The sequence below is a fragment of the Dipodomys merriami genome, unplaced genomic scaffold (genome assembly GCF_024711535.1).
Source record: "Dipodomys merriami isolate MVZ:Mamm:240054 unplaced genomic scaffold, mDipMer1.0.p SCAF_882, whole genome shotgun sequence".
Taxonomy (NCBI): domain Eukaryota; kingdom Metazoa; phylum Chordata; class Mammalia; order Rodentia; family Heteromyidae; genus Dipodomys; species Dipodomys merriami.
In genome coordinates, this window is record NW_027206493.1 from 215,543 (window position 1) to 240,200 (window position 24,658).

Consider the following 24,658-nt stretch of genomic DNA (forward strand, 5'->3'; position numbering starts at 1 on the left):
CTGTGTGTTTTTCCAAGGTGGGTTTTATTTTATACTCTGTGTGCTGGTCATTTAAGTTCTGACTTCACATGGCTGTGGCTCATTGCTCTGTGTGGCTCCTGGTGCACATGGACTCTGTGACAAGTAGGGTGACCAATGAGCATGAGGTACCCAGCAGCTGTCAGACACTGAAGTGGAACTAGCCAGGCATCCAGGATGAGGATCCTTGCTCTTAGTAGTTGGATTCATTACATTGCTCTTGGCCTTAGTGTCCTGGGTTGGCTGTGCTGGTCTTGGGTGGCAGGTCAGTATCCCATTCATGGGGCTAGGAGACCTGGTAAGGCCAAAGAGCTATGTTCCTAGGGATCTTATTTATTTATTTATATACTTATTTATTTATTTACTTATTATTGTAGGTCATGGGGCTTGAACTCTGGTCCTATGCCTGTCCCTGTAATCTTCAGCTCAAGGCGAGTGATCTATCTTTTGAGCCACTGTGCCACTTCTAGTTTTCTAGTAGCTAATTGGAGATAGGTGTCTCACGGACTTTCCTGCCCAGGCTGGCTTTGAACTGTGATCCTCAGATCTTACCCTCCTAAGTAGCTAGGATTACAGGTGTGAGCCACCAGCACCCAGCCCTAGGGATCTTATAAGGGCATCTGAGCAGAAATTTGGGTGAAATGGATTAGAGGCTGAAGGGTAGAATGCACAGTATGGTGTCAGGCTGGCTGGCAGGCAGTGCTGGCAGCTGCAAAGGGTTTTCCTGTGGGAGCAGATTATGGTTCTATGGCAGTGTGGGCCAGCTGCCTGACTCCTGCCAATTGGGTGTCTTTTTCTCCTGCTCCTGATAAGCTGTTGATTTTGCCTTCTCATTTCATTGTTTGTTCATGTCATTGTAAATAGGCCTCTGCTATTCTTTCTTGGCTCCCCTGTAGTTCACATGCCACCTGCTGGCTGTTCCTCTTCTTCCTCTTCAGTATTTTTCAGTTTTAATCAGGGCTACAAGAAGATTTGCAGCACAATCTTAGCACAGTGATCCCTCAACATAGAGGGGAGGGGTGCAGACAGTATCCTGCAGATTTTAGGAAGTTGATGTTTGGAAGGCAAATGTTGCCCACTGCCCATTGTACTCTGGTCCCATAGAATATCAGTGGTCTTGGGGCACACTCTTTCAGATGTTACCATTTTCCTTCTTTGTGACCCAGTTTGCTGAATGCCTGCTGCTTGCTGGGCTTGCTGACTCAGTGACTTGGTGTCTGTCCCAGATGCAGTGGGTGTGGGTCTTGAAAGGTCTCTTCCTTAGAATTTGTATGGTGCCTGTGTAATCTGGGCTCCCAGCTGTCTTTGTGTAGTCACTGCACTACACACACTGAGCTGTGGGTGAACAAGGGAGGGGAAGTACACCATGCATCCTGTATCAAGCATTGATGGAGCCTCATCCAAAGGCCATTAAGTCTTTTGTAAGAGCAGTTCTTTTACCAGAGCATTACCAACAGCCATAAGTGGATGTTGTTGAGTTTTCTGCCATTGTGATCTCTATGGCTTGACCTGTGTTACCGATGAAACACATCCTGAAGTAGTGTTGACTGAATTGACTGTCTTGCATAATGTTCTTGGTTCTGTGGAGCTAGAGGTTGGACCTGCTGATGAAGCTTGTGCTGCTTCTGCTTGGGCTGGTGTCCTAGAAACAGCAAACTTCCTGAGTCATTCTCAATAGCAGGAGAGGGGATGGGCCATATTAATATTCAATTAAATGTCCTTATCTCAGAACAAACAGAATGTTTTCTTTATGGCTGTTTGTAAGATTGTGGATCTGGTTTTTGACAGCCCTTGATCAGGATCATGTGTCACAATATAGTGGTGGTGTTTCTGTGTGTGAAAAATGCTGGGGCTTGGACCCAGTGCCTTCTGCACTCTAAGCACTCTACGACTGAGCCTTAGTGGATGGATAAGAAGGTCTTTGGCTGGCTAGGCAGCAAGGTAACTTTTTCCATGATAAGCAAAGTGATTGCAGAGTGTCAGTAGGAAGTTATTCAGAAGGAGCATGTATTTGCATGCATTTCCCTTATAGGGTTATCAGGGAAAGCTGTTACTCCTTATCTTCCCCATCTTTTGATTCTTTTAAGGTTTTATAGAGGCAGGTTACCATCTATCAGTATTTGTAGATGAATGTGTCTCCCTCCGGTTCACTTCTGAGTGGAATTTTATTATAGTGTTCAGAAACTTTGTTCTTTTGCAACTCTGAGCCTGTGTGTTTTGGCTGAGTCTGATAACAGTCCCCCTGGTTCTGTGGCTGAAGATAAGGCAGTTGTTCAGCTGCTGTTCTGCATGGGGCTCAGGAGGCCTGACCACAGGATTTCTGCTCTTAGTTCTCACTAATGTTTGGAGGCCCAGGCACTAGGCACCCTGTGCATACCCCGAATGCTGCCTTTACCTCTGGCATTGGCTGAGCCTTCAGCCACACTCAGTCAACATAGTGACCATGAGGGATGGGCACTACGCTTATAGAGATTGTGAAGAACCAGGATTAAGAAGTTTGTGCTGGAATTCCAGAGACTCTGCAATTTGTGGTTCCTCTGCTTTGCTGGAAATACAGGTCTCACTTTGCCAAGTTGGTGAAGGGATTAGGGCCTCTTATGACCAGTCTGTTTTCTGGGGTTCAGCATTGTCACCTGTGTCCAGATTGGCAATGAGTGAATGAGAGCTATCTGTGTCTGTGGACATGTGCTTCCTTTACCACTGAGCTTGGAGTATAACAAGCAACATGTGACTTCTCCCTAACAGACAAGGATATTATCACAGCTTTGTACCAGAAGAACTTGAGCTCTGGCTTAATCTGCTCCAATGTGTTAGAAATAGGACTTGAACACAGGCCTGTATGTCTTCAGAGTTTTTGTGCTTCACCCAATGGGAGAGTCCAGGTTACTGAGGAGCTGAGCCTGTTCTGCTCATTTCTGTTCCTCAGCAATAACCTTTGTTCAGTGTATCCTGAGCACTTGGCTATGCAGCCTTCCTCTGTGCACTGTCAGGTAGTCTGTAGAACCACCTAGTGATAAGCTACTGAGTGATGTGGGCACAGGTACTGTGGCGTGTCAATCTGCTTGGCCACTTTATTTAACCCTGCAGGGTTCTTCAGAAGACCCATCAAGTCAGCCTCCAATTCCTACTACCCAAGCCACAAAGTAAACTCACTCTGACCTCCTAGTGGTGGCAGTTGGTTGGCAAATCTATTGTTGCCACTGAGTCACTTGAAACCTGGTTTTCTTTGGATGCTTACAGAACCTCCTTAGGTCCATACTGGGCCATTCTTCTGGGGATGCTTTTAGGGAGGAGATGCATTCTTGTCTAGCAAAGGGGCCTTAGGATGTGGATAGGAGGTGGTAGCTCATGACCTTTCACATTTCAGAGATTGTTCACTTGCTTCCCCTGCTGCCTCCCAAAAAGTGATACAGTCACAATTTAGTGCTCCTTGTCCAAAGTATTGAATCCAGAGTATAAAATACCTTGTAGCATAATGAAACCTTGTCACTTTTATTAGCCCATTAGTGTGTGAGTTAAAGTATTCCTTAGCTGTCCTCAGATCAGCTAGACCAGTCACAGGTACCCATAATTAATAATGCTAGGAGGTACCTGTGCCTCTGAATGGCTGTCCATCTGTGCCCACAGTGATGATTGTGGTGAGCAACTGCTCACGATGGTGTCTAAGCACGCACTGCCCATGTTTGAATCTTAGCTTTGTCCTTGAAAAATTTAGACTCTGAGCAACCTTCACCTTTTTCTGATTTTGTCACCTCGCGCAGTCCGGTAAAATGTTCTGGAACATGGCTCACAACTCCATGGTCAGAACACAGAAATACAACCTAACTGAAATGTGAGCAAAAGACTTGTACGGTCAGCTTTGACCACCATCAAATATAGATGACAAACACATGGCAGGGTTTTGGATGCCATTACCTATTTGAAGCACACTGGAGGTGTAACCTCAGACCTCACAAAAATTTGCACTAACAATGTTTGTTATAGTGATATTAGTTAAGATCAGAGAGATTCAGACATTTCATCCAATGGCAGCAGAGTGCAAATGGTACACCCACTCTAGAAAAATAGCCTATAAGTGCAGCTTCTCTTTGGCCCAGTGGTTGTTTTCCTACCCCTTGCTGGGGTAGTACTAGGAAAAACGAAGGAACAAGATACAGTGAAATCAGCAGTCCCTGCAGTGCTGTCCCTCACAGTCATGCACAGTGTGATTGCATGTGTATGGCAGTATTGAATGGGTGACATTATGAAAAGTAAGTGCACGTTGGCATGAGTTAAAGCAGTAGGAAGGGGAGGTTTTCCTTTCAGCAGCATGGCTTCTCTGCGTCATGACTGTCTGGTTCAGCATGAGATGATGATTGTGCCAAAACTTTGTCTGATGCTAACAAGCTGGTAAAGGCTTCGTATGGTCTCCAATGTTTTCCACAGGGGCATGCAGGGCTGTAATTCTTTCAGACTGAAGTTGCCACCAGCAACCACAGAATGGAAACCAACATAGTAATGGGACTGCTAAACTTAGAGCAAGGATCACCTGGCCACAAAGATAAGAAAAGTAGGACTCCACCAAAAAATATTTTCAGAGATATTAACTATCCCAATCACCTGATTTGAGTGGACATCTTATCCAATGGCCACAAATCTGTCATATCTCTGTAGAATTATTACTATTATTATTTCAGTGCCAGTTGTAGAGCTTAAACTCAAGGCCAGGAAACTGTCACGGAGGTTTTGTCCTGAAGGGTGACACTGACTACCTCTTGAGCCATGTCATTTCTTCTGGGTTTTTTATGTTTAATTGGAGGTAATACTCTGAAGGACTTTCCTTCCTGGGACGCCTCTGTCACATTGCATGTGACAGAATTAGATGTTGTGATAAAACTCATTATGGGAGTGGAGCATATATAGGTGTGGAACAGACATTTATGGCTCCTTACTAAAGCCACTCTTAATATCCCCCTGTTCTTATTCCTGTGAAATTCTTTCTTTTTTCTAATTAAAGACCTTGTCTTTGCTTCAGTGCCCTGAAGGAAGCCACCTGTCTTTCACTGAGAATGCAGAGGGTAGACATGGCATGTGATGAACCTTCCTCTAGGAAAGCAGGCCCATGAGGAGCACATTGCAGGATGGCATCCATTGGTGAGCAAAACAATGGCTGGCAGAATTCATGCCACAGGAGAACCAGTCAGGTTAGTCAGGTTCAGTCAGGGAGGTCAAGAGGTTTATGTCTGGTGGTGCCAGAGGTTCCTTGCTCTGTTTCTGCTCACACGTGAATGTCTAAGCCAGATGCAGTGCTTTCCACAATGAAATATCCATACCTGTTTTGTTGAGTAAAAGGAAGGTTTTGCTAGGGTTCTTGCAGTCTCTCTGACAGAGATTGGGACTGTCCAACCGCTTCCCCCTCACCTCCCTTCCAAAATCTAATGTTCCCCTCCCTCACACACTATTTCCTGCTAGCCATGGACTGGAAATATCCATTGGTGCTGCCTGCAAGGACATTCTAGAGCCTTCTAACCCCTTGGACTTCCCAGTGCTGTTAGGAGTAAGTAGTCTTGCCAAAATATCCTGATGAATTGTGCAAAAGTCCCTGTGGCAGGAAACCCCAGCATTGGCGCTGTTATTAATTCAAGTGACCTATTTCTTCAGAGCTTGGATGGGTTCTCCAAGCTAGCACAGATTCATCTAGGGAGAGTTCTCCCAGTGGTCCGTCTACAACATTCTACATTCTCTTCAATGCTAGCCAGCAGCTTCTTCCAACCTACCTGCCAGGATGCTGGCCAGAAATGCTATCTGAAGACTGTGTGCATTGGTTTGCACACATGCTAGTTGTTTTGTAGGGGCTTGTGTGTGTGTTAGTTCCAACTGTTCATGTGAGGTCATCAGCAGAAAATAAGACATGGGCTGGCCATATCTTTAGACAAACAGGCTCTCCCTTCCTCTTTCCCCGTCATAAATCCCTGTGTGACAGAACTGCTGATAGAACTTTATGTGAACTTTGGGCCCCAGGATGTCTCCCCAACATGTACCCTCCAGAGTAGTTCTCCTTGCATTGGACTGGGCAACAACTGGAGTAGGCACTTCCCTCCGTGTTTTCCTTTGCACTCCTGTCCTCCAAAATTCCCTGCCACCTTAGGAAGATGCCCTGTGAATTCGGTTCTGAGTTCCATTTACTGTTGGGACACAGAGGCCTGTGACCTAAATCAGAGGTATTACTCCTACAATTATGGGCAGATAACAGGCTACCAGCAAAAAGGTAAGGAATCCAGAATAAGGAAGGTGGATAGCTTCTTGACTGCCAAAAACAAGGAGGCAAAGAGTGGGGACGTCCTCTGAAGGGTAACTGTTCAAGGATTGTGTTTCCTAGTAGACAGTGCCAGGGGCTGCACCAACTCAAACATGATTTCGGGCCACGGATTGGAACTTTTTTCCACCAGAGAGAAGTCATTGTGTACCAGTTTTTTCTTGAAATTAACAGTAAGAACAGTAGAAAGAAAGGAAACAGTAGGTCATATGGGAAAGAAGGCAGAGAATTAATGAGTAAGAGGGCAGTCAGGTGTGTGGCAGGGGCTGGTGCAAGGTGGGGCTTAGTTCTGGAGCTGTCTGAAGAGCCCTTAGGCAAGATTCCCTGCATGCAGAAGCTTGTGATCAGTGCATTTGTGGTGATTGCTGTTGCTCTGGTGTCAGTGGAGCTGGAAGATGGTGCAAGCCAGTGCTAACAGCAGTGCCGGCAGAGCTCAGGAGATCAGTCCCCAAAGGATCCACATCAGGCCTTCCACGATGCTGCCTCCCTCCACACACACACATTCTCCTTCTGGTGTCTCTGCCATACACAACAGACAGTATTCTGCCCTTGAATGGCTTTCACCTGTGTGTGTGTGTGTGTGTGTGTGTGTGTGTGTGTGTGTGTGTGTGTGTGTACCTAAGGCTGGCTATCACTTCTTTGGAAGGAACAGCACCAAGCCAGTCGCCTTCACCTGCAGCCTCACCTCCAGATGTTTCCACTGATATGGGAGGACAGAGACTACGAACTCCATGGGAGAGCCTCATACAGGAAGATGCAGCCAGCCCTTCCTTGCGTGTTTATATAACTGCTAGGTCTGAAAAGACAGGGAGTGGCATAAGGCCAGAAAGAAGCATTGGTTGGGAGGGGATGGAAAATGCTGTGTGGTAACTATTGAGGCTACTTGTGGTTACATGGTAGTTTGTGGGCCTGGCACCTTCCCAGGCAGCTTCAAGTCCCACAGACTTGCAGGGTTGATGGCTGGAAGTTGAGTGAGTGGGTGCACCTGGGGGCTTGTAAGAGGAGAGATGACAGAGAGGCCAGTGAAGGAGTGAAGAGGAGTGAAAGCTGGTTCTGCAAAGACCTACATGTCCACTTGGGTGAGACCTGGATGTGTTCCAGCTGACCAAATCAGTGAGAGCCTTGCAGGACAAGGATCACCTGGTCACTCACAGGGCCTGTTTGCTGGAGCACCGTGCCTCCATGGGGCCAAAAGGGTTGTGGATACCCCCTGGGCATCTGCAACAAGTACCCTTTGTTACTGTCCATATGGCGTACATGTCCTCCATAATCATGAGAACCATCATCCCATTTTCTCTCCAGGTATGGGCAGAATCTCTTGGCAAAGTAAGACCCATTTCCCTGGAGGCTTGCTGGCAGGAGCTCAGAAAAACTCTACCACTTTTAGAAAGGGGAACTGAGGAGGATCATGGGATAAACACACACACACACACACACACACACACACACACACACACACACACACACACACACGTGTGAAAGCCTACAAAAGGTGAGGAAGGTGTTCGGCCCCTGGCAACAGAGCTGAGAGGCAGTATTGGGCCTGGGACTGGCTAGGAGGGGAAATGTCAGAATTCAGCCAAAGCATGCCAAGTGAAATGCAGATGGGTAGAGGCAGCTCTTGTGATACCTCATTTCACATGTGGGCATCAAGCTTCTTTCTCCTGTGATGAGTGTCTAAACTGGGGGAGTGTTGGATAGTGGGCATGGAGACAGGGCCAGGATTACATTGGCACAGGGCCCTTTTCAGTGATCTCATTTTCAAGGATGTCTGGGGAAGGAAGGAGCCTAGGGCATTGTGGTAATTGCAGAGAAAGCTCTGTGTGACTGTGTCTAAGCCCGACCCAGTGTTAGGGTGTTGTGTGGGAACAAGTGTGCACACACACTCACCCAAGTGAGTGACCAACGCAGGTGCCTAGTGGTCACACTGAGGCAGGTGGAGGGTCAGCAGATGTTTGCCAGCTGAGGGTCATCTCCTGTGCACAAGTCTGAAAAGACCGGGGCGGCATGTGGGCAGTAAGGAGAATGAGGGTGGGAGGGAGGGGAATGGGGTGGCTGCTGTTGGGGCTGTTTGTGTCCCCATGGATGCAGATGGGCCTGGCACCTTCCCTGACAACAACAGAGCCCATAGACTTGTATTGTTGATGGTAGGTTGGCATGGCATGCTTGTGGGCATGTGGGATGAGAGATGACAGTGAGGCCAGTGCCTCCCAGTGTCAAGTGACAAGCTAATCCAAGTGAAGGCTCTGAGACAGCAAGGACCCTGTCTTTTGCTGTCTGTCCCTATGAGGCCTCCCACCTGTCCCAGAGGGGGAAGGATGATGGGCCTGTATGGGACTCACAATACTGGGCTGGCCAGTACAAACTTCCATGGAGCTGAGCGATGGGAGCAGTAACTCACCAGCTAATGCCTCCTATATTGTGTCTAAAATGAAACCTTGATTCTTGTCGATAAAGATTACTGCCCAGCTTAACTCAATTTCACACTCTCAAAAGCTACCACTGAGAGATCATATCCTATGTACCTTGACAGCAGTGCCTTGTCCTGCTGTGTCTGATACCTCAGGCTTTGGAAAAGGAGGATAAGGATAGTGCAGATTTTCCATGGACCAAGCTTCCAGTTGTGCTTCTGCCACTCTGCTGGTCCTCAGAGCTGACCTATGGGCAAAGGATGTCTATATTCCTGTCTAGTGACCTGGGCCAATTCAACCTGACCACACACAATGGGACCACAGATCTCTACACAGATCAAATGCCTGAATGTATGTAGGTGCAACCTGGAAAAGGCTCATCTTCTGTGTGTCTGCTTCCCAAGGGTGTAGGCATCACTCAGAGACTACGAGCACATCTGGTTCAGTGGCCCAATACAAGGGCCTAGCCCCAGACTCCAGTGAGCCCTCAGACGTCCTTTCCCTGTACCTTCCCTCTTCACTCATGCCATGTGCACAGGCCAGAATGCCACCACTCCCTCATGTCCCAACCCTCATGCTCCTGCATCCACAACCCCATACAGCCAAGCCCAATCCTACCTCTGCTACCTCAACCTCAGGGCCCTCACGATTCTCAAAACCCCTTTCAGTCTTAGCCTTGAACACTAATCTCTCTGCCTTTGGTCTCGCCCACTGAGCTCACTTAAACCTCAACCTACTCAAGGCTCCTTGTAAACTGTTTACAGCCTCCTGTTCCTCATTCTGCAGTGCAGCTTTCACCACTCGCTACCAGCTATCTTGCTTGTACCCTGCTTATGCAATCTGTCCTCCAAACTCCCTTCCCACTAATGACAAAATGCTATTTCCTAGTGGAAAGAATGCCCTTCAGCACTTGGTAGGGGTAGGTGAAGTTGCCCACCCCCACTCAAGAGTCTGACCCTGGAGAGCATTTCCATGGCAAACCCACCTGGCGTTTACTACACCATATCTTCCCATGACATAAGTGTTCTGCCTGCAGGGCAGGTCTTGATGGCATTGGACTAGAATAATTGCATGTCTGAGGTCCAGAATGCCTGACAGCCTACACCTTGGGCTACCTTTTGCCACTAGTGACAAGCAAGTTTGTCAGGACTTACTTTGTCATTTCTCTGCTTCTGGACTCTGAGCTCCTCCAGGACCAGAGACATTTAAGCTTATAAGACAAAAATGCAATGCCCAGAGGTAGGGACAAACCACATCTCCTCCTTGGGCTGCCAGAAGGAAAGGACCTTCCTCACCTGCACCATGGCCTCCACACCCACTAAGCCAAAAGAGCCAGAGCTGGGTAGCAGCTACCAGGCCATCAGACAGGGCCAAGTCGTCCCTCCAGATAACTCAGGGCTCTGTTTAGAGAAGGTCTCTGATCTGTCAGCTCACAACCTAACCACCTCAAGTCCAGCTGTAACCATGGGCAGGATCACAGGTAAGCAGGAAGTCCTCAAGAGGGATTTGGCAGCACTCCCTATGAACTGCCCTCGCCTGTGCCAACACACATCACATCATGAAAGCCCCCCCCCCCAACTCCAGAGTACATTCTTCAGCAATCCTTACCAACTCCCAATGGCTATGCTTTGGCATAGATCAGAATCCACAGATGCACAGTGTGATCCCCTATTGCTAGCGATCTCCAGTATCAGAGCAGCAGAGGACATGGCTGGGTGTAATCCAGAGATAAGTGCAAATGGGGAAGGAGCCTTGCGACCCTGGCCCCATCTCTGTCCTCAGCTGTGGCTTTGTCAGTCCCTACACATCCACATCGACGGAGGCAGTTCCTCCACTAGGTGTCCTCCGTCGTCCCGACAGAGCTGGTCCTCGGCACACATTTGAACAGCAGATTCCTTGAGGTCCACGGCCTGACTAACAGGTCCAAGGAACTGCCAAAAATACTCTGGTTCTACCTGAGAAGCATGGCTTGTGTTCCTTCTGAGAAGGAACAGACAGGGAAGGGTCCCCTGGCATAGTGGTGGGGAAACAGAAGTCATGACTTGGTCCATATCAGTGGACAGACAGATTAAGAAGGCTCAATGGCAGTGCAAGACTGAGGTACTATTGGTGTCTTTCTCATTGTAAAGCACCTTGATCAAGTGGCTAGGTCCTTTACCTCTGAAAGGAGGTCAGGAAACAGAGCTTGTGTCTATGCTGTCCTCAGAATGCTGGGAATTGAACTCAGACACTTTCACACAGTAGAAAACTGCTTTAACCACTGGTCTACCTCCTCAGTCTTTGGCTTTCTTTTGAGACAATCTCACTATGAAGTTAAACCCTGGCCTCCAGCTGCTCTCTACCTGTCTCTTCCACCTAAGTACTAGAATTATAGATGTGGCCCAGCCCATCTACTCTTGTTTTCCCCTTGAGATCTGCTTAGAGCCAGGTCATCTTCTAAGTAAGAATTCATCAAGGCAACTTGGATGCAGAAGCATTTCCCTGTCCATCCATGGCTGGCTCAGTCATCTAAGTCTCTACATGAAAGTCAGGCACACATCCATGCTGCGCATCTCCTGGATCTGCCTAAGATGCCACTTCTGTGAATAAAGCAAGGCCTGGTCATTCCCAGAGAGGAAGAAGCCCCAGAGAGTACACTATTGATCCCCTAGTGAGGACGTGGCTAGTAACACAAGCCCTGAACATGTAGACTTTGCACCAAGACCTCAGGTGAGCTTCTTTTATCCTGAAGTGTGAAGTGGTGGCCTGATTATCTAGCACTTATACCAGTGGGTTGCGATCCCAGGATGTGGCAGATAGAAGTGCTCATGTACAGCAACAAAGTCCCATTAGGGACTGGCCTAGCCACCCACTCCTTGGTCTAGCACATATAGGTTTTTTGACAGTGTGACAAAAAGGAAGAGGGAACAGAGCCAGCATTCCAAAAGAGGTTTTCTAAGTCTCTAAGGCTCAGCTGTGCTCTCTGCTGGGCAGTGGCCCTCAGGATGTTGGCATAGATGCATTAGAGTCTCTGGTGTGCATGGTACATGAAACACTTTCAGCTTTTGCTGGCTGCAGAGCAGGCCAACCTGCAAGCAGGCAGCAGGCAGCAGGCACAGCCTGGCACTCAACCAAAGACCCTGATGTAGGCTACCCAAGGTAGAAGGTGAAAGGTAAGAGTGGGTTTTACAGACACACACTGAGTCAGAGATCCTGAGGGAGGAACCCCACCAGCTGTTGCTCCAACCAGCCCTGCAGTGGATGGTGCTCAATTCTGAGACTCAATTTAAAGTCGCATGAGCAGAGTACAAATCCATACATTCCAGCCGTGTGACCTTCAACCAATTCCAGTCTTCGCACTTAAGAATAGTAATTCCTCTCTATAAAATGGGCTTATTCACCACTGGCAGCAAGTATGGCAGCCTTTCGGTCATCACGGTCAGCAAAGGCAGCCTGGAAGGTGGTCACCCAATGGTGGTGGTGCCCTATGATGACAGGCCACAGTCTCCTTGTCACCATTGGCGAGCACCTGGAAGCCCACTTGGGTACAGTACCCCAGCTCAGTAACAGCCACTGGCCCAGCACACAAGAATTCTCCTTGGGGGATGGGGGATGGCGGCGGCGGCCTGCGATGAGCAGCAGGAGCGCGTGAGGAGCCAGCAGGCAAGGCTGGGGGGCCCGGGAGCGCGAGCGCAGGGCGGAGGGTGGGGGCGCGAGCACAGTGGGCGGGGCAAGGCAGTAGCCAAGAAGATGGTGGACAGCAACAGCGGCAGCTAGCACGGCGGGCGGTGGTGGCGGCAGCGGTGGCGGTGGCGGCGGCCGTGGCGGGAAGGGAGGCTTCCAGCCCACACCCCGCGGTGGCGGCCAGCAGGAGAAGCAGGAGCTGGCCTCGAAGCGGCTGGACATCCAGAACAAGCGCTTCTACCTGGATGTGAAGCAGAACGCCAAGGGCGGTTTCCTGAAGATCGCAGAGGTGGGCACGGGCAGCTCCAAGAGCCGCCTCACGCTGTCCATTGTGGTGGCGGCCAATTTCCGTGACTCGCTGGGCCACTTCATCGATCACTATGCACAGCTGGGCCCCAGCAGCCCCGAGCAGCTGGCAGCGGGCGCTGAGGAGGGCGGCAGGCCGGCGCACCTCAAGAGCGAGTTCCTGGTGCGTGAGTACTGCAAGTACTACCTGGATCTCAAGGAGAACCAGCGCGGCCCCTTCCTGCACATCCGCCAGACCGTCAACCGCGGCGGCGGCTTTGGCGCAGGCCCAGGGCCTGGCGGCCTCCAGAGCGGCCAGACCATCGTGCTGCCTGCGCAAGGTCTCATCGAATTCCGACACGCTCGCCAAGCTCCTCGATGACTACGGAGGCGAAGACCACGAGCTGGCCGGGGAACTCCCGGAGGGCACCTCTATTACAGTGGACTCCAAACGTTTCTTCTTCAATGTGGGCTGCAACAAGTACGGAGTTTTTCTACTGTGTGAGTGAGGTGAAGCCGTCCTACCGCAATGCCATCACCGTGCCCTTCAAGGCCTGGGGCAAGTTTGGTGGCGCCTTCTGCCGGTATGCGGATGAGATGAAAGAAATCCAGGAGCGGCAGAGGGATAAGCTTTACAAGCGTCATGCTGGGGGGGGGGGGGTGAGGAGTCCTAAGGCGAGGAGGTGGATGAGGATTGAAATGGCAGCTTTCCCCCCTGGCCTCCCCCACCCTGTTACCCGCGCCCCCACCCCCCATCCCCCTGGCTAGTTCCCATTCTTGCTCATTCCCCTGTGAGCTAGTGGAGAAGGAGCCCGGGAGGCCACCAAGGGAGAAAAAAAAACCAACAAAATTAAAAAAAATAATATAGTTAAGAGAAATAACCATAAGACAACAGTCTTGAACAGTGAGTAAAGCAGTAAAGTTCCAGAAATTGACAGCAACCTGCAGAGAACAACACCATCTCCTCACCTGCAAATGTCTCAGCTTCTATTTCCCACCCGAGGTTCCTAAGCTCATCTAGATAATCCTGAAGGGGATAGATTTCGAGTCTGTGCCCCTAAACACATCTGATTTACCCAGATCCATCTGTGTATAACAGTTGAATTTGTGTTGTACCTGGGTAAATCTAAAGTATCTCTCCAGGCCGAGCCGCCGTTGCAGTGTCTATCCTTCACCTTTATTCTAATCAGCCTTTTGGATCAAGATCTTCACTGAAATTCTTGAGACAGAGAGACCTTGGCAGTTACCCAGTCCTGAGAGTCCAGGTTTATGAAAAGGAATGCAACTTTACACAATCATGGACAAGGCAAAAAAGAATTCAAGAAGCCATCAGTGAATCAAAACAAATTGGATTTTTTTTTAATGATTTTGCATGGAACCTGGCCCCATGTCTTTTCTTTGCAGAATTGTTTTCCGGGATGCAAAAATTCAAAAGCCAATGCTTGAACTAGAGAATTCATTACTAAAATAGTTTAAAAGTTGGGCAAAAGGAATTTTTTTTTCAAAAAATAAAAGCAGTTTTACATTGGGGGTTGCTGAGGTAGGCACAATACGTCAGGCATAAAGCACAAGGCAAACTCGTTGAGTCGATGGGTTGCTGCTCACTAAAGTTCTTCCCTTGATCTCTAAAGGTGGAGGTCATTACCAAGAAGTGGCATTGGTGTGAATGAGAGCCAGATCCCATGGCTCTAGCATATGAGCAAGTGAATTATGGCTAATTTGGCTGTTACAGCCACTGATTGGCTGCATTTTTAACTGTAAAACTTGATGATTTTCTGCAAAAGGGACAGTATGGCTACAAGCCTGAGCTTTAATGGAATATGCATCCTCACAGAGAAGTTGGAAATAACTAAAACTGAAGTCTTAATTCACCTTCAGTTTAATCTGTGGATTTGTTCAAATACTAAAGATCCTCAGGTTCAGAATTCCAGCATCATTTATTCTTTAAAACAAATTTTTAAGAAATTGATCCATCTTATTAGTACCTCACAATCAAAGTTGGCAAATGATGGATGAATGATTAAAGCAGTGCACCCGGTGGAAGCTGAAATCCATCTGTGAATGGAATTGATGTGAACGTGAATATGCTGACTATATCCTGGAAACATTTTTATACCATCTTGAAATTGCAACATACTGGCATTGGCCAGTTTATCCAGCTGTCTTTCAAGAATAAAAGTTGGGGTTTTCATGGATCACCTCTTCTATATTTTAAGTGGATTTTCAGTAGAAATGATTTTTATTAATCAAGTTAATCCCACCCCATCAAAAGGTATTTCTAGAAATGTCACAGGCCTAGGAAACTTTGAATTGAATGGGAGCTAAGGTTCTTTCCAAAGTTTTCAGGTATTCTTTGTGTGACACCTTCTCAACCAGGAGGCAAGTAACCCCATCTCCACAATCTTAGTATTTTTTAACTGCATGCCTGCCCTTTATTTGAGCTGCCTTTTTAATTTATTGCATATCCTTTTTATTATCTTATTTTAAACATTTTTATAGCTTTTCTTTTCAAATTTTCTCCTTTGCCAAGAATGTTTACTAAATTGTATGGGAGCAATAGTATTTTTGATGTTTTAATGACATCCGTATACTTGTACTGTATTTTGTACCACAAGGCAGCTGTTTTCAATAATGTCTTGCTGTATTTACCTATGTGTTTTGAGTGTTTTGTTTCTTTGCTGCGAAGAACAAATTCCTAGTTTTAGTAAAGGAGATGAGAAGCTAGCATTAGGCTTGCAGAAACTGTTTAAGTTTCAACTCTGAGGCAGCAATGGAAATTAAGGTTGCAGCTATTAGTTGATCGCTATAACTTTTGCATTTTCAAATCATGTACAATTCCTGTATAGACCAACTTATTTTCTTGCTTCAGTGGTGATTCTGTTGCTCAGCTGCAGTGAGCCAGTTCAATTTTGCAAAGGTGCAGTACCTCTCCTTTTCAAGGGAGTGGTTTATTAATCTTTTTTCTTTTCTTTTTATTTGGCTGAATTGCAGTAACTAGCCTTGCCTTTCTATTCTGTAGAAATGACAGGGTCTTCACAATCCTTTACCAGTGGCTACTAAGCTATAATTAGCTGAATAGAAAGAATGTAGAAGTGGTCTGAGGCGTATAGAGTATATGCCAAGAACACTACCATATATGGCATCAGCTTTGGTTACCAGAGAAATTTTCTTAGTCATAAGACCATATAACAGTTATATATCATATGTAAGTCTTTAGATATCAATTTGAGAATCCTCCAAAAAAAGGAGCAAAGAATGCGTAAGCTATGTGTTGGCAAAAGTAATTTATATTAAAATTTTGACCTGCCTGTGTAAGATTAAGTGGTGAATGTCCTAGTGGTGGGTTTTTTAGTCTTAAACCAACCTCTGAGGTTTATTTTTCCTGCAAGGGTGTTTCCTCGCCTCTCTTCCACTGTAGGAAGATTGCAGAAGGATGTGGATTAATTGTAGCATTTCACTGATCCTCATTCCTGTGACTAGGGACAATAGAAATCTGCAGAGCATGGAGATTCATTCATTAATACTAGCTTATTAAAGGAAATAGTCTTTGTTCCAGTTAGATAATGGCATTATACAAACTCTGGGAAGCAACTAACTTTTTTGTTTTGTTTTTAGCTGCTTACTACAAACCCTTTAGAAGTTGTTTTTAAAATTTGGCAAACATCCCAGCTAATGAAAATAGTTACATTCCTTAGAAATAGGGAACTAAAACTCCTTTTCAAAAAATTGAGTTTTATTTCAAACTAGCTACAGAGATAAGCCTTTTTTTTTCAAACAGTCAAAAGAGTCGGTCTCTGTGAAGAGATGTAACTCTAGGTTTCTATTGTCCCTTCTCATCATTTCAGCAAGTGAAATGGCAAATCTGGTGAGCAGATCTTTCAGTGCATATGCTGCACCAAACAAAATGTCAGTCTGTATAGCACCAAAAATCAATCTGAAAAGTAAACCCAAAACCCCCAAATACCCTATGGAACTGTTTGAGGCATATAGGTGGTACAACTGGCTGTAGCTGTGGTACACACATGGCTACTTGTAATGTCACTTTCCATAATTATTTACTGCAGAATGATTGAGAGACTTTTGGTGCAGGCAGCCATTAACCTCCTGCTTCCTTTGTTACCTCTGGGTCACGTTGCAGTAAATTGCAGGTCTTTGAAGAGTTTCAAGCTTAGGTTTTCTCAAAACAAAACAATTATCTTGTCTTATCTGAAAATGCAGGGTTGTGGGCAAAAGAGGCTGGTTACAATAATGCCCTCATATTGAGTGGTCTGTAAATGGCTGCACACTTCAGGCACTGTTGTTGATGAAGATGCTTAAATATGACCTTGACTGGCTTTACAGGGGTGTAGAATGTAATCTACACAAGGTGACTGTGCATCTACCTTGCTCTTGAGGTGGATAAAATTAAGAAGCTGGAGTGTGTAAACCATGCACATAAGTATTCTTCACTGTAAATTTTGTTTTCATTTTTAACCCAATTATGTAATTTTTCCAATGCACAACTGATCTCTCAGTAGATATTCATTTGAAAATCGTGTGGCCTTGATCAGTGAGAAGGGAGAGGAAAGAAGTGACTTTTTGCTTATATGAAAATGACTTGTTTCCTGAGAGTTGTTCTATAACACTCTAGGTATGTTTTTGATTGTATCCTTTTTGATTGGGGAAAGTTAATGTTTTGATCCTGGAGCTAATTCAATTGAGTTTTCTAAGTATCAGAATTTCTCTGATGAATAACAAAGTTGACAGCTTTGATGTCCAATCTCAGGTTTTTTTAAAAATATAGTGGAGTGAAATCCCCACTATTATGAATTCTTTAAATCAATATTAATTTAGGACACTTTAAAAGTCTTGTGCATAAGTAAGGCCTGTTCAGAGAGCAGACTTTTTTGCTCCTTATCCACAATTGTGAAAAAGTGTCAAGTGATTTTTGCATTGTATATTTCCATTTTATCCCTGACATATTTCTCAAAGATAAAGCACTTTTTGATCATGAAATGCATAGGATCTTTGTGTGATGTGGATCATGGTTTCTCAGGCTCCCCTAGATATTCTGTTTATGAATATTATTCTAACTTTATGCCAGGAGAGTAGAAATCTTTGCTAACGTTAGAAAGTTTGTATTGTTGATTTAGAATACATTTTGATAGTTTCCAATGGATGGGAGAGTAAAAAATGCTGCATTAACAATTTAATAAGTTACTTTCCCTTAAGCCTTAAGGTAACTTTTTCTTTTCTGTCAACAACAGCACTGAAGTTACAGTAAATGAATGAGATTATCAGTTTTCAGGGTTGTTTTAAGAGTACTGTAAATCAATTAGCTGTCTTCTGAAAGAGTTACAATTCCCATTCAGTATACTGGATAATGGGTGTAAGGGTGGGGGTAGGGCAGGGTGGGGGGAGATAGTTTGTAGAAAAGAAAAAAGAAAAAAAGAACCATGTTTACCTTAAAATACAGACAAGAAAAAAGTCCATATGTCCCATTTGAAATTCCATACTCAAGGTGGAAATGACAAATTACAGCCTCATTTCTTCTGCTTTTAATTTAGAAAAAAAGTATTCATTTTTAATATTAGTTTCAGAAGTTTCTTGAGATGACTGGACTCTTGAGTAGCAATTTCCATTGCCATATCTGACTTGACTGTGTAAGTCATCCTCAGACCTTATTCTTAAAACCTAGTTTCATTACTGGAACATGTGCAATCCACTTTTCAGTACTGAAAGTTAAATTCAGAAAATGGAAAAATAAAATTGCATCAGCATTGTAAAGATTTCTTGTCCTGGGGATTCCCAATTGCAATGTGTCCCCCTGAATCAAGCAAGGCCTTTGTGAATGCATTTTGTATTTCCTAATGCAGTATGGAATATACTGTCCACCTCTGTTCACAGTCTTACTCTCGTTTGAGAATCTAACTCATACTTTCTTGGAATTAGACATTCCAATTGGGACAGATAGAACCATGTTAAAGCAAGCAGATGCCATATTGTTAGCTTTACCACAGTAAACTAGTAAAAGGAAGAGCACAACTTTATTAGAAGCTAAACTAGCATGATAGTGAAATTTTTTAACTCAACTTTTCTAATTGATTTTTGCATCCGGGAGCAATTTTTATTTTCCCCATGCTATATCTGCTATCCACTGACAAATAAGAGAGGGCACTGTAGGGAGCCAGGGTAAACGCCATTACAAGATGGCGCCCACTCCCTTGCAGCTTTGAGGTAACCATTCCATTTCAGGCAGTGCTTGGCGGGACGGTGGGTCCTGGGCTTTGCACATGCGTGAGCCACGTAGAGTCCCCAGCCAATCCCGTGGCACCTGGTGAAGGTGAAAGGCAGATGACCAATGATAGAAAGACCCGTGTTCCTATTCCCTATATAAGCGGCCATGTTTTGGGTGCACGCTCTCTCGCGCTCAAGCTCTCCCATCAACTAAAAGGCTCTCCAATAAAGCGTGATCTGAGAAGACTCCTGGTGTGGTGGTCGTTTTTTCTTGCTGGCCGAGAAGGCGTTCGCCGCAAGTGGTGCCGAAACCCGGGACCTGCGCGAGAGGCCGAGCAGGAGCCAGAACTCAACATGCGGAGAGGGGACGTCATTAAATATTCCCCGGTATGCTGTTCACTGTAGATTTAGATATTTATTGGTTGCTTGCATTGCTTCTTCCTTTGTGGCTTGTCTTTTTGATGTTGCACACTTGCCTCGAGGAGGGAGGGTTTGATTTAATCCAGGAAGGATGCAAAGTACTAACACGGCATCAGGATAGTCTATCAGAGTCAGCATCCAGTAATGGGGAGGAAAATAGGCCTAAAAGAAAAAGGGAAAAAAGACAAAAGGATCCTAAAGAATTAAAGCAGGAGGGACTGCAGCCCTCACAAAAGGAGAAGGGTCTTAGGGAGGAGGGGGTCTCAAGGAGACCCCTATGCCCTTCTTTAAAAGCAAATCGGTTCTCAGCCCTACATGTGGAAGGGCAGGACCAAGAATGCAGTGATCTTGTGAGTGACTCAGAGGAAGAAATGTTAGAGGAGGAGGGAGAGCAGCTTGATCCAGATGATAGTGAAGACTTAGAAGACGCTGGGGCTGAGTATGAGGCAGACAGATATGGGGGGTGGTGCCCCCTAGGGGTGGGAGTACCGCAGCAGCCAGGAAGAGGAAACGGAGCTGGCCCTCACCTGTCGGCCCCCCCGCCCTGCCCGCCGGCGGGGCGGAGTCACTTTATAAAAGGAAGCACCTGGTCGCGGCTGGCGGCCGCTTTTCCAGTTTTTGAAAATCCAATTACTAATGAAAGAAATTTTGAGCCAGTTTCCTACTTCCAGCTTAAGGATTTAGTTGAGGCAGTCCGGACTTATGGAGTGACGGCTAATTATACCACTGCCCTGCTCCGAAGACTGACCGCCAATGCTATGACGCCCACGGACTGGTTTGAGGTAGCCCGTACCTGTCTCAATCATGGGCAGTTCCTTGATTTCCGGCCTATTGTTCAAGACAAGGCTCAAGCCCAATACAGACAAAATGTCCGTGAAGGGCACCCGGACTGGATCGTAGATATGCTTCTCGGGCAGGGACCCTACACGGTAGATAAGACAGGATATCCCTTTGAAGTATACCGCCAGGTAAACGAGATCTTTTACAAATCCTGGCAGGCCCTCCCAAACAAGGGAGAGATGGCTGGCAATCTAACAAAAATCATGCAGGCCCCTAATGAGCCATTTTCTGATTTTGTTGCCCGTATGCTAGAGACAGCCGAGCGGGTGTTAGGAAATCTGGAAACAGCCATGCCATTTGTACAGCAAATCATTTTTGAACAAAGCACCAAGGAATGTCAGAGGACAATTACCCCAGTAAGAACTCAAAGCCTAGAAGCTTGGTTAAAAGCCTGCAGAGAAGTAGGTGGCCCCCTGACCAATGCAGGGCTGGCGGCTGCTGTCTTGTCGGCTGCCGGGGCAGCAAAAGATAGTAAAGGAAAAGGGTGTTTCCGGTGTGGTCAGTTGGGACATTTTAGACAACAGTGCCCACAAAATGGTGGTCCTGCGCAAAACATAACCAGGCCGCCAAGGACTCCAGGAGTGTGTCCTCGTTGTAAAAAGGGAAAGCATTGGGTCAACGAGTGCAGGTCAGTTAGAGACATCAATGGACATTTTATCCCCCAAATTACTCCAAACGCTGATTCGGAACCAGAGCCAAAAAACAGGAAGGAGGGCCCTCGTCCCCAGGGCCCGAAAATTTACGGGACATTTCAGACTCTGGCTCCCGGACAGCACCCGCAACAACCCCCCAGCCAAAGAGAGCAACCTCAGGCTCCACAGGGTTGGACCTCTGTGCCACCTCCGGAAGGGTATTAACACAGCAGATGGGTGTCCAGATTGTGGAGACAGACATGACAGGACCCCTAGATGAAGGCACTGTAGGAATAGTTTTAGGACGCTCCTCCTCCACAATGAGAGGATTAATAATTTTCCCGGGAGTGATTGACCCTGACTATATGGGGACTATCAAGGTCCTCTGCCATGTCCCCCATGGAGTGGTGTCCATTTCTCCCGGGGATAGAATCGCACAGCTCCTGCTTTTGCCTTCTCTTCATGGCAACTTCCCTGCTAAGGAGATAGAGACAGGAGATAAAGGGCTAGGCTCCACTGGAGTCGACCTTACATGCCTGTCCATAACTTTAGACCAAAGACCCATGCTAACTCTCCAAGTGGAAGGGAGAAGATTTGAGGGACTGGTGGATACAGGGGCAGATCGAAGCATCATCCAAAGAGGGGAGTGGCCAAAGCAATGGCCAACTCAGAAATCCTCCCAGACCTTACAAGGGCTGGGCTATGCCGATGCCCCACAGTTAAGTGCAAAAGAATTGACTTGGAGAACAGACGAAGGCCAAGTTGGAAAAATGCAGCCATTTGTGGTAGACGTCCCTGTCAATCTTTGGGGAAGAGATGTGCAGCAACAGCTAAAGCTAACTTTAACCAATGATTATTCTGAGGCCAGTCAGAATATGATGAAACAGCAAGGATTTGTGCCAGCCTTGGGGCTTGGTCGGCATCTCCAAGGACGCAAGGAGCCGATAGAGCCACTTCCTAAACAGGACAGGAAGGGTTTGGGTTTTTCTTAGGGGCCTCTGAAAACAAAGCTTCCACTGAAGGTGCGGTACCCATACCTTGGTTAACACAAAAGGCAGTGTGGGTTCCTCAGTGGCCCCTCTCTCGAGAAAAATTGGAAGCGGCTCAAACTCTTGTCCAGTTACAGCTGCAGCTGGGGCATGTTGAGCTTTCAGTGTCATCTTGGAATACCCCAATTTTTGTGATTAGAAAGGCCTCCGGAAAATGGAGATTATTACATGACCTTAGAGCAGTAAATGCCCAGATGCAAATTATGGGACCCATCCAAAGGGGACTTCCATGGCTCTCTGCATTACCTCGAGAGTGGCCTATTTTAGCTTTAGATATTAAGGATTGCTTTTTTTCCATACCTCTTTATGAAAAGGATAGGGAGCGCTTTGCCTTTACTTTGCCCTCTGTTAATCATGAAACCCCAGATGCTCGCTATCAGTGGAAAGTTCTCCCCCAAGGGATGGCTAATAGCCCAACAATTTGTCAATTGTTCGTAGGGGCTGCATTAACCCCTGTCAGGAAAAAATTTCCAAAAGTACGGATTGTCCATTATATGGATGATATCTTGTTGGCTGCTCCCTCGGTAGAGACTCTTCATAAAGTGTTTGGGCAGGTAACGGAGACCTTAGCTGATAGGACTGATTATTGCCCCTGAAAAGGTTCAACAGACTACTGTTGTTCAATTTCTGGGAACCATAGTTTCTCCTACTGAGATTAAACCACAAGAACTTTCCATTCGAACTGGTCATCTCAAAACACTTAATGATTTTCAGCAATTGGCAGGAGATATTAATTGGATAAGGGGGTTTTTTAATCTCCCTCGGTCAGAGTTGTTAACTTTATTTGCCATTTGGAGGACCCTGAAGTCACCTCCTCTAGATCCCTAACACCTTTAGCACTAAATTCCCTACAAAAGGTTGAGGCAGCTTTGTCTAGGGCTCAACTTTCACGGGTTGATTTAAAATTACCTATCGATTTATGTATATTAAAAACAAAAAATTATCCCACGGGGGTTCTTTGGCAAAATGGCCCCTTATGGTGGCTCCACGGCAATTCTGTGGGAGCAAAAACTGTTCAATATTTTCCTGAATTAGTGGCTAAGCAGGCAATTTTGGGTATAAAGTATTGTTTGATGCACTTTGCAAAAATTCCAGATAAATTAATTATTCCATACACCCGTGAGCAAGTTGAAATTTTAGCAGCCACAGTGGATATGTGGGCAATTCTTGTTTGCTCATTTCCAAATGTAATTGATAACCATTATCCTAAGCATCCTCTGCTTGCCATAGTTAACAAAAATTTAGTGTATTTTCCTGTTGTCACTTCAAAGAGCCCTTGGTTGATGCTCTGACCATCTTTACGGATGGATCAAAATCTGGACAAGGTGCCCTTTTTGTTCAAGGACACAAACAGCCGGTAGTCTTTAATTTTCGGCCGAATGTCCCACAGGCTGTTGAATGTTTAATTGTGCTTGAAGTTTTTAAAAGATTTGATCAACCTTTTAATTTATTTTCTGATTCATTATATGTTGTAAATGCCGTTGCTTCTCTTGAAGTTGCTGCTTCAATTAAGCAGGCCAGTACAATTTCTAATGTTTTGTTACAGATTCAGTCCCTTATCTTAAACGGAAAACACTCTTTTTATATTGGACATATTCGCGCCCACTCTATGTTGCTGGGCCCGATGGCAAGGTGTAATGATTTGGTGGACCAGGCAACTCGGGCTGTGGCTCTGGTCGCTGCTGATCCTGTAGAATTGGCAAAAGACTTTCATAAATTGTATCATGTACCTGCTAATACCATTAGAAAAAGATATAATTTGTCCAGGCATGTGGCAAGAGATATTGTTAAAGCCTGTAAATCCTGTGTTACCTTTCTTCATCCTCCCCATGTGGTGGTAAACCCCAGGGGGTTGAGACCAAACGCCCTATGGCAAATGGATGTTACTCATCTGACAGAATTTGGTAAGTTAAAATATTTACATGTGTCTGTGGACACCTTTTCTGGTGTCATTCATGCCACACCTTTGGCAGGAGAAAAGGTGTCTCACGTCAAAATACACTGCTTAGAAGCTTGGGCAGCTTGGGGAAAGCCCCTTAGACTTAAGACGGATAATGGCCCTGCTTATACTTCCCATGGTTTTCGTGCCTTTTGCGCACAAATGCAGGTTGACCACACCACCGGACTGCCCTACAATCCTCAAGGACAAGGTATAGTGGAAAGAGCTAATAGAAGCATAAAAGAAATGCTTCAAAAACAAAAAGGGGGAATTGCTGAGTCAGCGTCCCCCAGGGAAACTTTCTCTTGCACTCTTTACCCTTAATTTTTTAATTCTAAATGACAACAATCAGTCTGCCGCAGATCGGCATATGACAAGAGACCCCATGGATACTAAAGACATGGTTATGTGGAAGGATGTTATTAATAATAAATGGTATGGACCGGATCCGGTAATAACGAGATCCAGGGGAGCTGTTTGTGTTTTTCCACAGAGTCAAGAAGTACCTCACTGGGTGCCAACGAGACTGACCAGGCCGGTAGAGACTGCAGCAGAACCCCCTCTTGAAGATGCCATCCACTCGTCTCCTGATGCAGCTGATCTTCCTGCTGTTAGCAACAGTGCTAATAGCAATCCCTGTGATAGCTAAACCAATGGCTGTGGGCTGTCACCAGGGCCTGGCCAGTTCCTATGCCCCTGCATGCAGCCTCCCTTTTTCTCCCCACCTTATTTTCCGCAGATTGTAGGATGGAAGACTGGATTGCCTCTGCGGTGTCCTTTTTCAAAGAGTGGGTGGGAGTCGGAATGTTTTTAGCCTGCTGCCTGGGAGGATGCGTGGTCTGCCTATGGTTGGTCTGTCGCCTTCGAGCCCAAACCAGAAGGGACAAGGT

The 24,658-nt window shown here is 46.2% G+C and overlaps 1 pseudogene; it reads left to right on the forward strand.

Moving 5' to 3' along the window:
* The first annotated feature begins 10,026 nt into the window (after positions 1–10,026).
* Positions 10,027–13,370, forward strand: LOC138820429 (transcriptional regulator protein Pur-beta-like; annotated as a pseudogene).
* Positions 13,371–24,658: the final 11,288 nt, after the last annotated feature.